The sequence below is a fragment of the Capra hircus genome, chromosome 25, assembly GCF_001704415.2.
Source record: "Capra hircus breed San Clemente chromosome 25, ASM170441v1, whole genome shotgun sequence".
Taxonomy (NCBI): Eukaryota; Metazoa; Chordata; class Mammalia; order Artiodactyla; family Bovidae; genus Capra; species Capra hircus.
In genome coordinates this window covers 28,856,167-28,869,409 of record NC_030832.1, presented here as the reverse complement: position 1 = coordinate 28,869,409, position 13,243 = coordinate 28,856,167, and the positions used below count along the sequence as shown (strand labels likewise).

At 42.4% G+C, this 13,243-nt stretch overlaps 1 protein-coding gene across 1 annotated transcript in view; it reads right to left on the bottom strand.

Moving 5' to 3' along the window:
- Nucleotides 1-13,243, bottom strand: part of CALN1 (calneuron 1) — a 414,134-nt gene that overhangs the window by 59,021 nt on the left and 341,870 nt on the right. The gene's annotated exons all lie outside the window — the stretch shown is intronic.

Here is a 13,243-nt window from a genome sequence, read left to right as displayed (position 1 = left end):
GTGTTTGGAAGGGCAGGATAAACATCATCTGAGTGCTCTCTATGGATGCCAGTCCACAGGTTTCACACCTGACCCACACGGTCTCAGCTGGTGCTGCCAAGAATCCATGATTTATGAAGCTCTCCTGGGAATTCTTTTCTGCTGGAAAATTACTGCTCTAGTGGAAATCAGACAATTTGTTTCTTGACAGAGGGTCCCTGTGATAGTTCATTTTCTGTATCAGCTTGACTGGGCTAAGGGATGCCCAGATAGCTGGCCAAAGCTTATTTCTGGGTGTGTCTGTGATGGCGTTTCTGGAAGAGATTAGCATTTCAGTTGGTAGACTGAGTAAAGAAGTTCACCCTCACCAACGTGGGCCTCATGCAACCTGCTGAGTGCCTGCATAGATCAAAAGTGCAGGAAGAGGGACTTGCTCTCTGCTTGAGCTGGGACATCCATCTCTTCCTCTCATCAGACATCAGGGCTCCTAGTTGTTGGGCATTTGGATTCAGAATGAATTATATCACTGCTTTCCTGGGTCTCCAGCTTGCAGATAGCAGATCGCAGGACATCTCAGCTTTCATAATCACATGAGCCAATTTCTATAGTATCTCCTCTTATGTATGTGTATGCATGTGCATGCATATGTGTGCATGCATGCTAACTTGCCTCAGTTTTGTCAGACTCTCTGCGACCTCATGGTCTGTAGCCCACCAGGCTGCTCTGTCCATGGGATTCTCCAGGCGAGAATGCTGGAGTGGGTTGCCATGCCTCCTCCAGGGGATCTTCCTGACCCAGGGATCAAAACTGTGTCTCCTGCAACTCCTGCACTGCAGGTGGATTCTTTACCACTGAGCCACCAGGAAAGCCCACGTATGTGCATACACACACATAAATAAGGGGAGATTTATTATATCATATATGTCTCTTATTGGTTCTGTTTCTCTGGGGAACCCTGATACAGCACCTAAGCTTCCTTTCTGTGTTTGGAGCATCCTCCACCCTATGAGCTCTGGGAAGTATATCACCCATCACCTGAAAAACGCCAAAGACCATAAATGTCCCCAGATTCCCATGCAACTGCAATTCAGGTGTGTGACCCAGGCTTGGATGTACCATCCCAGACATTGCATCTGGAGCTAGAGCTGCAGAGAAGCCCGCTAGAGGTTCTGTCTGATTTTGGGTGGTGCGGCTGTGACCCCGAGTGGGACTGTGAGTCTAGGGCTAGCTGGAGCAGTTCTACAGTGGTGTCTAGACTCTGATGCCAGCTACAGTCTCACTTATTTCATTTACCTTTCCCAAAGCCTGGTCCACCAGCCTTCTTATCAATGCTATCAGATACACAACATTATTAAAATAAAATTATTTTATTTAAATTAGCTAGAGTTGGACTTCCCTGGTGGTCCAGTGGTTAAGAATCTGCCTGCCAACGCAGAGGACACGGGTTCAATACCTGGTCCAGGAAGATTCCATATGTCATGGGGAAACTAAGCCCATGGGCCACAACGACTGAGTCCACCCTCTACAGCTCGTGAACCACAACTAACTCCTGGAGCCTGTGCACCCTAGAGCCTGTGCTCCGCAACAAGAGAAGCCACTGCAGTGAGAGGCCCACACGCTGCATAGAGAGTAGACCCCACTCACCACAACTAGAGAAAGCCCACACACAGCAGTGTAGGTCCATGCACCCAAAAGTAAATACAGTAAATAATAACAATTGTAAATTGGCCAGGGTGGATTTCTGTAGCTGGCGCACAGCATCCTAACAACATGCGCATTTAATGCAGTGCTTAGTGATTTGTTTTACTTGTTTTTTCCCTCTGAAGGCTCTTTTTACTATAATGGTGTATTTTGGAGACAAAGGCATTTTAGAATGTTTTCTAAAAGTCATATATAGGAAGATACCTAATCTGTATTTGGAAGTAAAAAATCCAGGAAAAAAGGAAACAGACTGCTCTGCTTTATTTTACATTTTGCTGTATTTTATTATTTGTTTCACCAGGGATATACATTAAGGTCCAAATAAAAAATTAGAAACAGTTCTTATTTTTGGACAGGATCATAATGCTTGTGTGTGTGTGGCATGTGATGTGAACTTTAAACTTATCAAGGCCTAGGTAGTGAAATCATGTTATTTAAATGGACCAGCCTTCTATCTTAAAAATATCAGAAAATCACACAAAGATTTATGTCAGTAATATCTAGTATAGTTATTCGTAATTAGCACAAAGGAAATGAGCTAAATCACCTCACAAATGGGCAACAGCTACATAAATTTTGCTGTGTCCTTATTTAGAATCTTATATGGCTATGAGATATTAGCATTTTGAAATGTTCATTCCATGTCTTCACGCTTTCTGGCACCATCAAAGCAAATGCCATCTTTCTGAGTTAAGAATTCAATATAAGGGACTCATAAGAAATTTGCGAAATGGGAATTCAGTCTGTGTGAATCAAAGAAAGTTAAAACGCTGGCTGGGACTGCGCCTCATCCATCCTGGCTGAGAGCTGTTGCCTGGGGCATCTCACAGAGCTGATCCCCTTGGAAAGCATCAGAGGAGGTCTGCACCCATCCCTTCCTCCCTTCTGACTCCAGCCAATTGGAGGTCTCACTGACTCGTTTGCCCTCCCCTGTCCTGCTGTCTTGGCTGCCCAGTTGCCCACGCTCATTTCATCAGACCAGCAGCCCAGGCCTCTGATCGCCCCAGGCACAGAATCTGCAGTCCCTCATGAATTCTAATGTAAAGTAAATTGTTTAATTTACTCGTTCCACTGGAGAAGGAGCCAAGGACTCAGGTATCTTTAACCGAGATGATTTTTGAAAATATAAAACAATAAGTAGAAAAGGAACAGGCAGAATAAGTAATAGCTGAGTTTCTCTGGTTCAGAAGCTCCATAGATCTCACAGCGTTCATAGGAACATCGCTCATTCTATTGTCAAGGAAGGAACGGGGAAAAGTTGGACAGTAATAAAAATGTTACAGAAGATTTAAACTGATCAAGCGTCCCTAAACTCAGAGTGCCAGGGTTCCTCTCCTCAGGGGCAGTTTTCCTTTCTCAATTCCTCCCATGACACCCAGTCAGCCAATGATCTGTGTGGCTATGTTCCTATTACTCCATGCTGTCTTTGAAAGGAAGGTTTGTGGGCTTTTTCAATCAGAGGTGCCTATGAATTTTGATTTCTCCTTCAACTTCTAACTCCCAGTTTACATCGTGACCCTTGGCTCTATGAACTGATGCTGATAACAAGAATTCATTGTGGCTAGAACTTGCTTCAATACGAGATTTATAAAGAAAAAAGAAAAACGAACTTGATGTCGTAGAAAATATACTGCCAAACAAGGGGGTCGCTTATGGGAAGACTCCAAGCAACAGTCTGTCTGTGCAACTGATTGTAAGACTATGAATTATAATTTAGGAGATAGTGGCACCTGTAGCCATCTACATTATCTAAATCTCCCCCTAGTGTTTTCATTAAGTCTCTGGAATTCACATTCCACCCCAGATAATGATTTCTCAATGTACATTTCTAGCTCTAATCTCTCCTTTGGGCTCCGTGTATGTGTATCTAGCTGTGAACTCTGTTGGATGTCTAAACAGAATAGAAATCTAAAATTTAGCATGTCCCAAATTAAGTTCTTCATTTCCACCTCCATGCTCTTTTTGGTCTCAGAAAATGTTACCATCTTGCCTCTAATGACACCCAAATCCAATGACACCCAAATCCTATTCCATTGTCCACATAGCACAATCTTGAAAGATTGAGGGCAGGAGGAGAAGAGGGTGGCAGAGAATGCGATGGTTGGATGGCATCACTGACTCATGGACATGAGTTTGATCAAGCTCTGGGAGATAGTGAAGAACAGGGAAAGCTCCATGCTGCAGTCTATGGGGTCACAAAGAGTTGGACATGACTTAGTGACTGAACAATGGACAACTGATGTTAGTTTTATTTAAACTTAAATCAGATCTCCAACCCTGTAACTATGATCCTTCAAATAGCTTTTCATTGCAACAGAAAAAAAGTACATTTTTCTACATTTATGACAAACAGAATTCTAAGATAATCCCCAATGACCCTCACTCTTCTACACTTCCCTCCTTTTTAGTGCTGGATACCACTCCTATGATTAAGTTATTAGCCAGTACACTTTGAATTCATCAAAGTCAATTACACTGGGAGACCCTGACCGAAATAGAGGATCCTTTAAAAGAAGGTGAAGTCAGAGAGCCATGCTCCAGCTGGCCTGGCAGAAAGCAAACATCCATGCTGTGAAGTGACTATGTGGTCCACACGGCAAAACTGTGGGCAGACTCCAGGAGCTGAGAGTGGCTGCTGGCCCACAGCTGGGAAAAAACAGGAACATCATTTCTGGAGCCACAAGAACAGAATTCTGACAACAAACCACAATAAGCCTGGCTGAGCCTGAATTCAAAATGAGCATCACACTGCAGCTGACACCTTGTGAAGCCCTGAGCAGAGAATCCAGCTGAGCCTTGCTCAGACTCCTGAGCAATGGGAACTGGGAGATAATAAATTTGTGTTGTTTTAAGCCACTTAGTTTGGAGCAATCTTTTATGTGGCAATAGAAACTGAATGTAGTACGGTTCTCAAAGTCTTAATTTATTTGGTTCTTCCCTGCCTCTCTGGCTTTGTCTGCTATTACTCACCCTCCTCACTCATCATGCAGCTATTAAAACATAATTTCATCACATGGTTAACCTTGGAGGAACACTTAGAGGGCTTCCGGTGTGTTGAAATATTCCATTTCTTGATCAGGATACTGTTTGGTCAGGTGTTTCATTTATGAAAATTCATTCAGAATTTCAGTGTGCATTAAGATTTGTGCACTTTTATTTATGTATGATAGATTCAGTATAAAGCTTATTTAAAATTTCTTTTTAGATTAATATCTAATGACATGACAAATGCTTATTTTTAATATTTAAGTGAAAAAAGTCCAAATAAAATGACCAATTTTGGAAAGAACAGCAAACAGAACTAAAAACATATTAATAGCAGTTTTATAAGGAATGTAAAAATTGTTTAATACTAGGAAATTTGGGATATTAATTACATATATATTATGTAATACATTACATACATGTATTATATGTATATGCAATACATATATGTATTATATATAATATATGTAACTATAAAGTATATTACAGACATTTACCCCTACTTTCGCTATTTATTTTATATTAATCAACATAAACATGTAATAGGTTGAAAAATGTGAATAACTGATAAATTCTGGAAAGAGATTTGAAAAAAGGCAATGTTCGGTTCTGATTTTTAAACCTCTTACTAAGCTAATAATGGGATGAACAGAGCCCTTAACATGACTGGGATTATCTAATTGAAACCACTGGTTAACATACTATTGGATGTGGAAGCCTAGAAGTGGTGCAATTAAAATCAAGGATAATACAGGATACCTTTCAACTTCAAAATACTCTAGAATTTCATTACTCTAGAATTTCAGACTAATATAGTGTAGGCATAAAGTAGAAAAAAAAAGATTTGTTATCGAAGTAAAGAGGAAGAATCACATTTAATTTTAAAAATAAATACATTTAATTAATATTTGCAGATATTTCATCTACTAGAAAATCTAAGAGCACTTATAGTAACACTGAACTAGCAGAGAATGATCTGAATTGAAAATAAACATACAAAATCAATAGCTATCTTACACATCAGAAGTCTATCAGAAAACACGAGGAAAAGATCCCACTGACAATAACATAAAAACTACAAAACACATCAAAATATCTTTAGAAGCATAAAAGGCACTTAAGCCCACTAGCACTAGACCACATTTGAATCTGTTTGATGGTTGGTTTTGGGAAAGATATCCTCTGGTGTTTTGCCATATGTCATATAAAACATAACAGGCATTCTGTAGGTTTTGAATGTGAATTTGAAGTCAAGAAAGAGCAATTCAGGTTACTTTGCCACCATTTTAACCCGGGAATAATTTCACTCTTGTAACATATTGCATATATTTTAAAGTTTGTATGAGTAGTCTATGCCATTCCCCATTCTTTCAGTTATTATGAAGGTAAAAATGAAATCTTATAATACAGTTGGAAAATGTCATAGAAAGGTAAGTGAGTGAGGCTGATGACTGCTCCCATAGTGTACTGAGGATGGGGAGGTGGGGTCAGCATCTCCGTGGGCTGGGCCTCAACCTTGCTGAACAGACCCCTAGGGCTTCTTCCTAGTGCCCAGGTGGCCAAACCCGGATGACCACTGGTTAATGCATTGTAGGCAATAGACAAGGGCAGTAGTCATCTCTGGGGAAGGAGGGTGGGGCATGGGCTTTACCTGGGTGTATAATATGATATTTGTTAAAAAGTAAAGAGGGACTTCCCTGGTGGCCTAGTGGTAAAGACTTCCTTCCACTGCGGGGGGTGCAGGTTCCATCCCTGGTCAGGGAGCTGAGATTCCACATGCCTCCCAGCCGAGAAAAAAAAAAAAAAAACCAACAAATTCCCAAAACATGAAACAGAAGCAATACTGTAACAAATTCAATCAAGACTTTAAAAATGGCCCACATTAAAAAAAAAAAAGAAAATCTTTAAAAAAAAAAGAGTGCTCTAAAGCATGTATAGCAAAATGTTAACATCTGCTAATCCGAGTTGCTTGTTATCTTTTCCCACTTGTCTGTATGTTTGAAATGATTCATAATTAGAGATTACTTTTTAAGAAAACAGGCTGAAAAGAAAGACAAAATACTATTAGCTGCTATTTTTGAAAATGGATTTCCCCCCTTTTTAAATTTTCTGTATTTTCCAAAAATTTTATATTGAGTCTTTGTTACTTTTATAATTAGGGAAACATAAATTCTGAAACAACTACTTTTATAATTAAGAAAAGCTTAAGTCAGTCAAGTAACTCATCAACTGAGATAACTAGGAGTATACTGAGGACTAGAATGAATCAAGCATGATGCTGATAAAATGGCAAATGTAAAAGGCAATGACAAAGCACAAAATGTGGCTAAATCTCACGAATCTGCCCTTTACTTGTTCTGAATTAATTGGTGGACAATTGGGTTGGACCCTGCACAACTGGTGAGGAATGACTCTGCTTATCAGGAGCAGGTGGCATTCTCTACTTGATTCGTACTCTCTCTTGTAGTCCAACCACACAGTTCCTCCAGGGAGGGGATGTGTTTCCTACAAGGTTGGTTTCCCTTTCCATTCCAGAGATTTCTGGGCCTAGACTGGCTGATGTGGAGGGGGCTTCCCCAGTGGCTCAGATAGTAAAGAGTCCACCTGCAATGCACGAGGCCAGGGTTCAACTCCTGGGTTGAGAAGATGCCCTGGAGAAGAAAATGGCTACCCACTCCAGTATTCTTGCCTGGAGAATCCATGGAATCCATGGACAGAGGAGCCTGGCGGGATACAGTTCATGGGGTCACAAAGAGTCAGACGTGACTGAGCAACTAACACTTAACACTGGACTGGCTGACAACCCACCCCTGGAAAGGAATGATTCAGCACAAAAGAGGAGCAAAATTGAAGGGAGATTCTCAACATACTTATAAGAACAAACTCTTAATAGCTGTTAGCTCATTAAGTGTTGAAATGTAAATATTGTAGCTAATTAAATACAGCTTTATGTATTCATTTTAGCAAGATCCAGTGGGACTTCAATTATAGAATAAAATTTTAATGAATAAAAGAGCTTTTCAAAAAACTATGTTTTTGCCAACACTGACTGACCTCTTTTTTTTTTAATCACTGGGAATGATTATAAAGCCTCATTTCCCCAGTATGTATGGCCTGTTGGACTCTCTCAGACAAAAATGGGGCACATTCAGATTGCCCCCTGCTCCAGGTCTGCACTCACACAGCTGGTTGTGGCTGGAGGAGAACACCCACTTGGGTTGCCTGGACTCCCTGGAAAGTCACCACCTCCATTCTCAACTCAGTCCTGGCTGACGGGCAGCCACCCTCTCCTCATTGCCTAGACAAGCGGTCACACCTTCTCTTCCCCTGCCCTCACTCCCACTCCCCGCTCCGTCCTCTCTACTGATGACTTGCACCTTCTACTTTACGAAAAAGCTTCAAACAGGCAGATTAGCACTTCCCCCAGATTCTGCCTCACCTCATTTCCCTGCACCAGAGCCAGCACACTGGCCCTCCCTTCTGTGCCCCTGCCAGGGCCCCCTTTCCTCTTGCCGGGTAGCTCAGCCCCGCTCATTTCTCCAGAAGTCTCCCTCCCCTGTGTCCCACATCATCAATTTTCCTCTCTACTGGATCTTTCCCATCAGCATACAAATGAGCTATTATTTTTCTTACAAGAACAAAAACTCAAACCAAAACCTGTTTTGACCCCATTTTCCTTCCAGCTACCTCTTTATTTCTTGTCGCAGCAACTCTTCTAAAGCTGATGCTGCTGAGCAACCTCTCGTCCTCCATTCACTCAACCTTCCATCCCACCAAGCCACTCCAATCCTCTTGTCAAGGTCACCGATGACCTCCACACTGTTAAATCCAATGACTCATTTTTTAAACTTGATCTAATCAGCAAGTTTTCAATATACATCATATCTTGTAACGTGAATGTTGAGAATGAAGAAGGACACTGTTACTAACTGTGACAGGCCAACAGGTGGACTGTAAAATGTGTCTGGCAAATCAGGAAGGAGGTATGATTAACTGACGTATCACAGTTTTGGACAGCTCGAAACATTTTCTTTTGTTTTCCAGGATGCCACACTCCTGGACCCATTCCCTCTCTGCCTCCTTTTCTGGTCCCTCCCTATCATTCAGACCTCATCACATTCAAGTTCCCAGGTGGGTTCTTGGAACTTTTCTCAACCTACCATTACTTGCTGGTGACCTCATCCAGGTCTCACGGCCAAGACACAAGTGATTATCAGAGATGTGCCTCTGGCCTGGACCTTCCTTCTAGACTCCAGATCCGCGAATCCCACAGTCTCCCCCTCTTCTCCACCTTGATGTCTAACTGGCATTCCCATCTTACGTGCCCTACATTAAACTTGGGATTGTTTTCACCATGTCTTCTGGCTTCACAGTCTTGCACATCTCAGTAAATGGCAAGTCCATTCTGCCAGTTGCTCATATCTCAAGCTTTAACTCCAGTTGGCTCAGTCCTGAGTCTGCTCCCTTATATCCAGAAAACCTTGTCTCTACTTTCGAAGCATATTCAGAATCTAACCATCTTCCCACCTCATTGCCACCAAGCCAGTCACCATCATCCCTCATTTAGACTGGTAATTCTCCTAACTGGTCCTTGCTTCAGCCCTTGCCCTCTTTCTGTCTGTGCATCACTCAACAGCCAGATGAACAAGAAGGGACATCTTCCCCGTGGCAGTGAGATGGCACTTCCCACCTTACATCTCTGACTTCGTCCCTACCGCTCCCCACTTGACACGGGACTCCTCTTGTTCCTGAACCACCCCAGACTTGGCTCCTCCTCTGGGCACTTGGGCTTTCTGTTCTCTCTTCCAGATTGCTCTTCCCCCTGATTTCCCTGGTTTACTCTCCTTTTTTCTGTCCTTCCTCCCTTGTCACCTTCTTAAGAGATATTCCCCAGATCAGTTTAAATGACAGCTACCCTATCCCTCACATGGCCTGTCACCCTGTCCCACTTTACTGCCCACCAGAATATATTCCATCATATATCATAGTATAGATCAGTATCACCCAATAGAACTTTCTGCAGTTGGACAATTTTCACTGATATGTGGGATCTTAGTTCCTCAACCAGGGATTGAACCCATGCCCCCTTCAATGGAAGCACAGAGTCTTAACCACTGGGGCACCAGAAAAATCCCTAATGGTATTTGACTTTAAATAATTTAAGTTTAGGTAGCCAGGTGTGGCTTGTGGCTACTGTACTGCACAGAGTAAGTCTATAATTTATTATACTTTACTGTAGCTTACTTATCTCCCCACTAGTTTGTTCAAAGGTTGGTTACCTATAAATAATGACCTTCATGACTATAACATCCATAATCTGCTCCCCTACAATGTAATCTCCACAAGGGCAGCTTTCTTCTATGCCTGCACAGAATGGGTGTTCAATAAATATTTGCCGAAAGAGCAATGGTTACCTCAAGTTTATCATTTTAAGTGCCAAAGTTTGTTTCTACTTTAAATATTTTTTAGCAATCATTCTAAGATCTAGCGAGTATGTCCTTTTCCTAACTTAGTACCAAAATATACGGTTTCCTTGCAATTTCAATGTCACTTTCTGTACAGAAATCATGATGTTGCAATAAATTGTGTCCTTAGAGACCATTAATGTCATCCTTTCATTAACTGCACTGGAGTGCTGGGTTTTTATAGTCTTTCTACTAACTGACTGTTTATCAGTAAGCAGTCCTGCTGCTGTCTCTAATATGCAGCTTATTTATTTTTCAACGGAAATAACTGGAAAAAAGGCTTGAGGGTGCTTCTCTTATCCTACAGAGTCAAATGCGTAAGATTTGTGACTTTTGCTGTGGTTACACTCATCGCCTGTTCAGAGAGGTTGGTTGCCTGCAAAAATAACCTTTGTGAAAATAATATCTATAATAACACAGAGGGTTATGGCTGGTTCCCTTTGATAGACTGGAAAACAAAAATCAAAGGATTGAAACCTAAGGCCACTGAGCTGGAATTAAGACCCAAGTGTTTTCCTCTGAGTCCAAAATTCTCTCATTGAATCCAGTTCTCAAAAGTGCAGTTCAAAACCATCTACTAAAAATCACTTGCCTTGGACTCCCCACTAGAGCAAATGGATCCGATCTTGGAGGTGGGACTCAGAAATCAACAGATTTGATGCCTCATACACTCTGAGGTCCTCTGTGCTAAGTTTATGTCTGATTAGAAGTGTAAGCCACCTTGAGTTTTTATTCTATAGGGGAAAGACTCGTACTCTTTTTATGATCTCCCTACTGATAAACTTGTAACAGCTACTCTTTTACAAGCCACACAAGCGTTGATATATAGGTTCAACTGATTTGCCGGTTGACGTTGTTGTTCATTTGCTAAGTCGTGTCTAGCTCTTTGCAACCCCACGGACTGCAGCATATCAGGTTTCTCTATCCTCCACAATCTCCTGGAGTTTGCTGAAGTTCATGTCCACTGAGTCGGTGATGCTATCTAACCATCTTATTCTCTGCTGTACTCTTCTCCTTTTGCTTTCAATCTTTCCCAGCATCAGGGTCTTTTCCAATGAGTCGGCTCTTCGAATCAGGTGGCCCAAATATTGGAGCTTCAGTTTCAGCATCAGTCCTTCCAGTCAACATTCAGAGTTGATTTCCTTTAGGATGGACTGATTTGATCTCCTGGCGGTCCAAAGGACTCTCAAGAGTCTTCTCCAACACCACAATTCAAAAGCATTAATTCTCTGGTGTTCAGCCTTTTAATTTGCCTGTACTGTACAGTAAGTAGAGAAGTGATCAATAGAAAATGTGTTTCCATGACAGATTATACATCAGGAAATATTTCTAGATTCTTTCAGCACCTTCTGGGGAATAGAGAGATCCATTTGTCAAGAATGAAGACCTAAGAGGATATCACTGCCATCAATACTAATAACAGGATTCTGAAAGGCGATTGATTCTTCCTTGAGATAAACAAGGTCATGTATAGTAGAAGCAAGTGCATGAGAACTGCAGTTAAACTCTCATTCTCCAGGTTGGTTTACAGAGCAGGTGATAACTTTGCAATGGAAAGACAGTGGATATATGAAACGGTGGTGACTTGGGAACAGTCACCAGCCACTGCAGGTCAACCACGTCTGGAGGACAAGAGAACAACTCTTTTTCTGTGATTCCCCTGGAATATTTTTATTTTTTCATTTAAAAAATTTTTTTCTTTTCTTTTTTTTTTTTTTTGATGTGGACCATTTTTAAAGGCTTTGTGCAATTTATTACAACATTGCTCCTGCTTTATGTTTTGATTTTTTTGGCCAAGAGACATGTGAGATCTTAGCATGTGGCATCTTCTTGACCAAGGATTGAACCCGCATGCCCTGCATTGGAAGGCAGAGTCTTAACCACTGGACTGCCAGGGACGTCCAACCCCTGGAACATTTCTAACAAGAAGAGTTTCCTGGCAATGCTTTTGGCTTTTATCATGATTTCTAAGACTCTGAGTGGTGGAAGACAGGTCTGGAGGAGACCAGGCTTCAGTAAGGAGTTCAAATATATAAAGGCCCAGAGTGGGAAGCTAAGTCAAGGCACCAAGACAAACAAGGTGGCATGCATCAGGAGAGCTGTGCGTGTTTGGGGATGGGGTTGGGGGTTGGTGGGGCTTCCCCAGTGGCATTAGTAGTAAAGAACCCATCTGCCAACGCAGGAGACAAAAGAGACGTGGGTTTGATCACTGGGTCAGAAAGATCCCCTGGAGAAGGACATGGCAACCAATACAGTCTTCTTGCCTGGAGAATCCCATGGACAGAGGAGCCTGGTGGGCTACAGTCCTTAGGGTCACAGAGAGTCGGACACGACTGAAGCAACTTAGCACAAATGAGGGGCTGGTAATATGAGACGGTGGCAAGGATGTAGTCAGAGAGGTGAGGTGGGAAGTACCACCTTACCACCATGGGAGGATGACCTTGCTCATTTGGAGAGGGACGGCAAGGCACAAGTCTTATTCATCTGACTGACTGACTTGTTAGGTATCCAGCTGTTGTGGCGTACACAGACAGAATTGGGGCAAGGGCTGAAACAGGGACCAGTTAGATTTACCAGTCATCTAAATAAGCGATGATGGTGACTTGGACCAGCATGGTAGCAATGAGGTGGGAAGATGGTTAAATTTGTGATGTGCTTCAAAAGTAGTGACAAGAAGATTTTCTGGATGTAAAGGAGCAGAATCAGGGCTGAGCCAGCTGGAGTTAAGGCTTGGGTGTGAGCCACTGGCAGGTCGGACCAGCCACTTACTGAGGGCACCAGCTGTGCTGCTGAGGTGAAAATACAAGGAGTGATGCAGGAGTCACTCTGTTTCCATAGATACTGGGAAGAGAGGATGAAGAGTGTGCCCCAAGTCCTCTGCTCAGCCACTGACCAAGCAGCTGCCACCCGGGCACTTGGAGAGTGATCTGGAGAGTGGCTCAGCAAGGAGCTGCCTGCCCTGCCCTGGAAGGAGAGAGAGGGGCGGGCTCACGGAGTCTGTGCAAGTTCTCCCCACACAGAAGAGGCTCAAGTTCCAGGGACCCTATACGTTTCTGTCCCCAGGAGATTCCGCAGGGAGAAAGAGGTCTGTTGGTACTTTTATCACTTCCTAC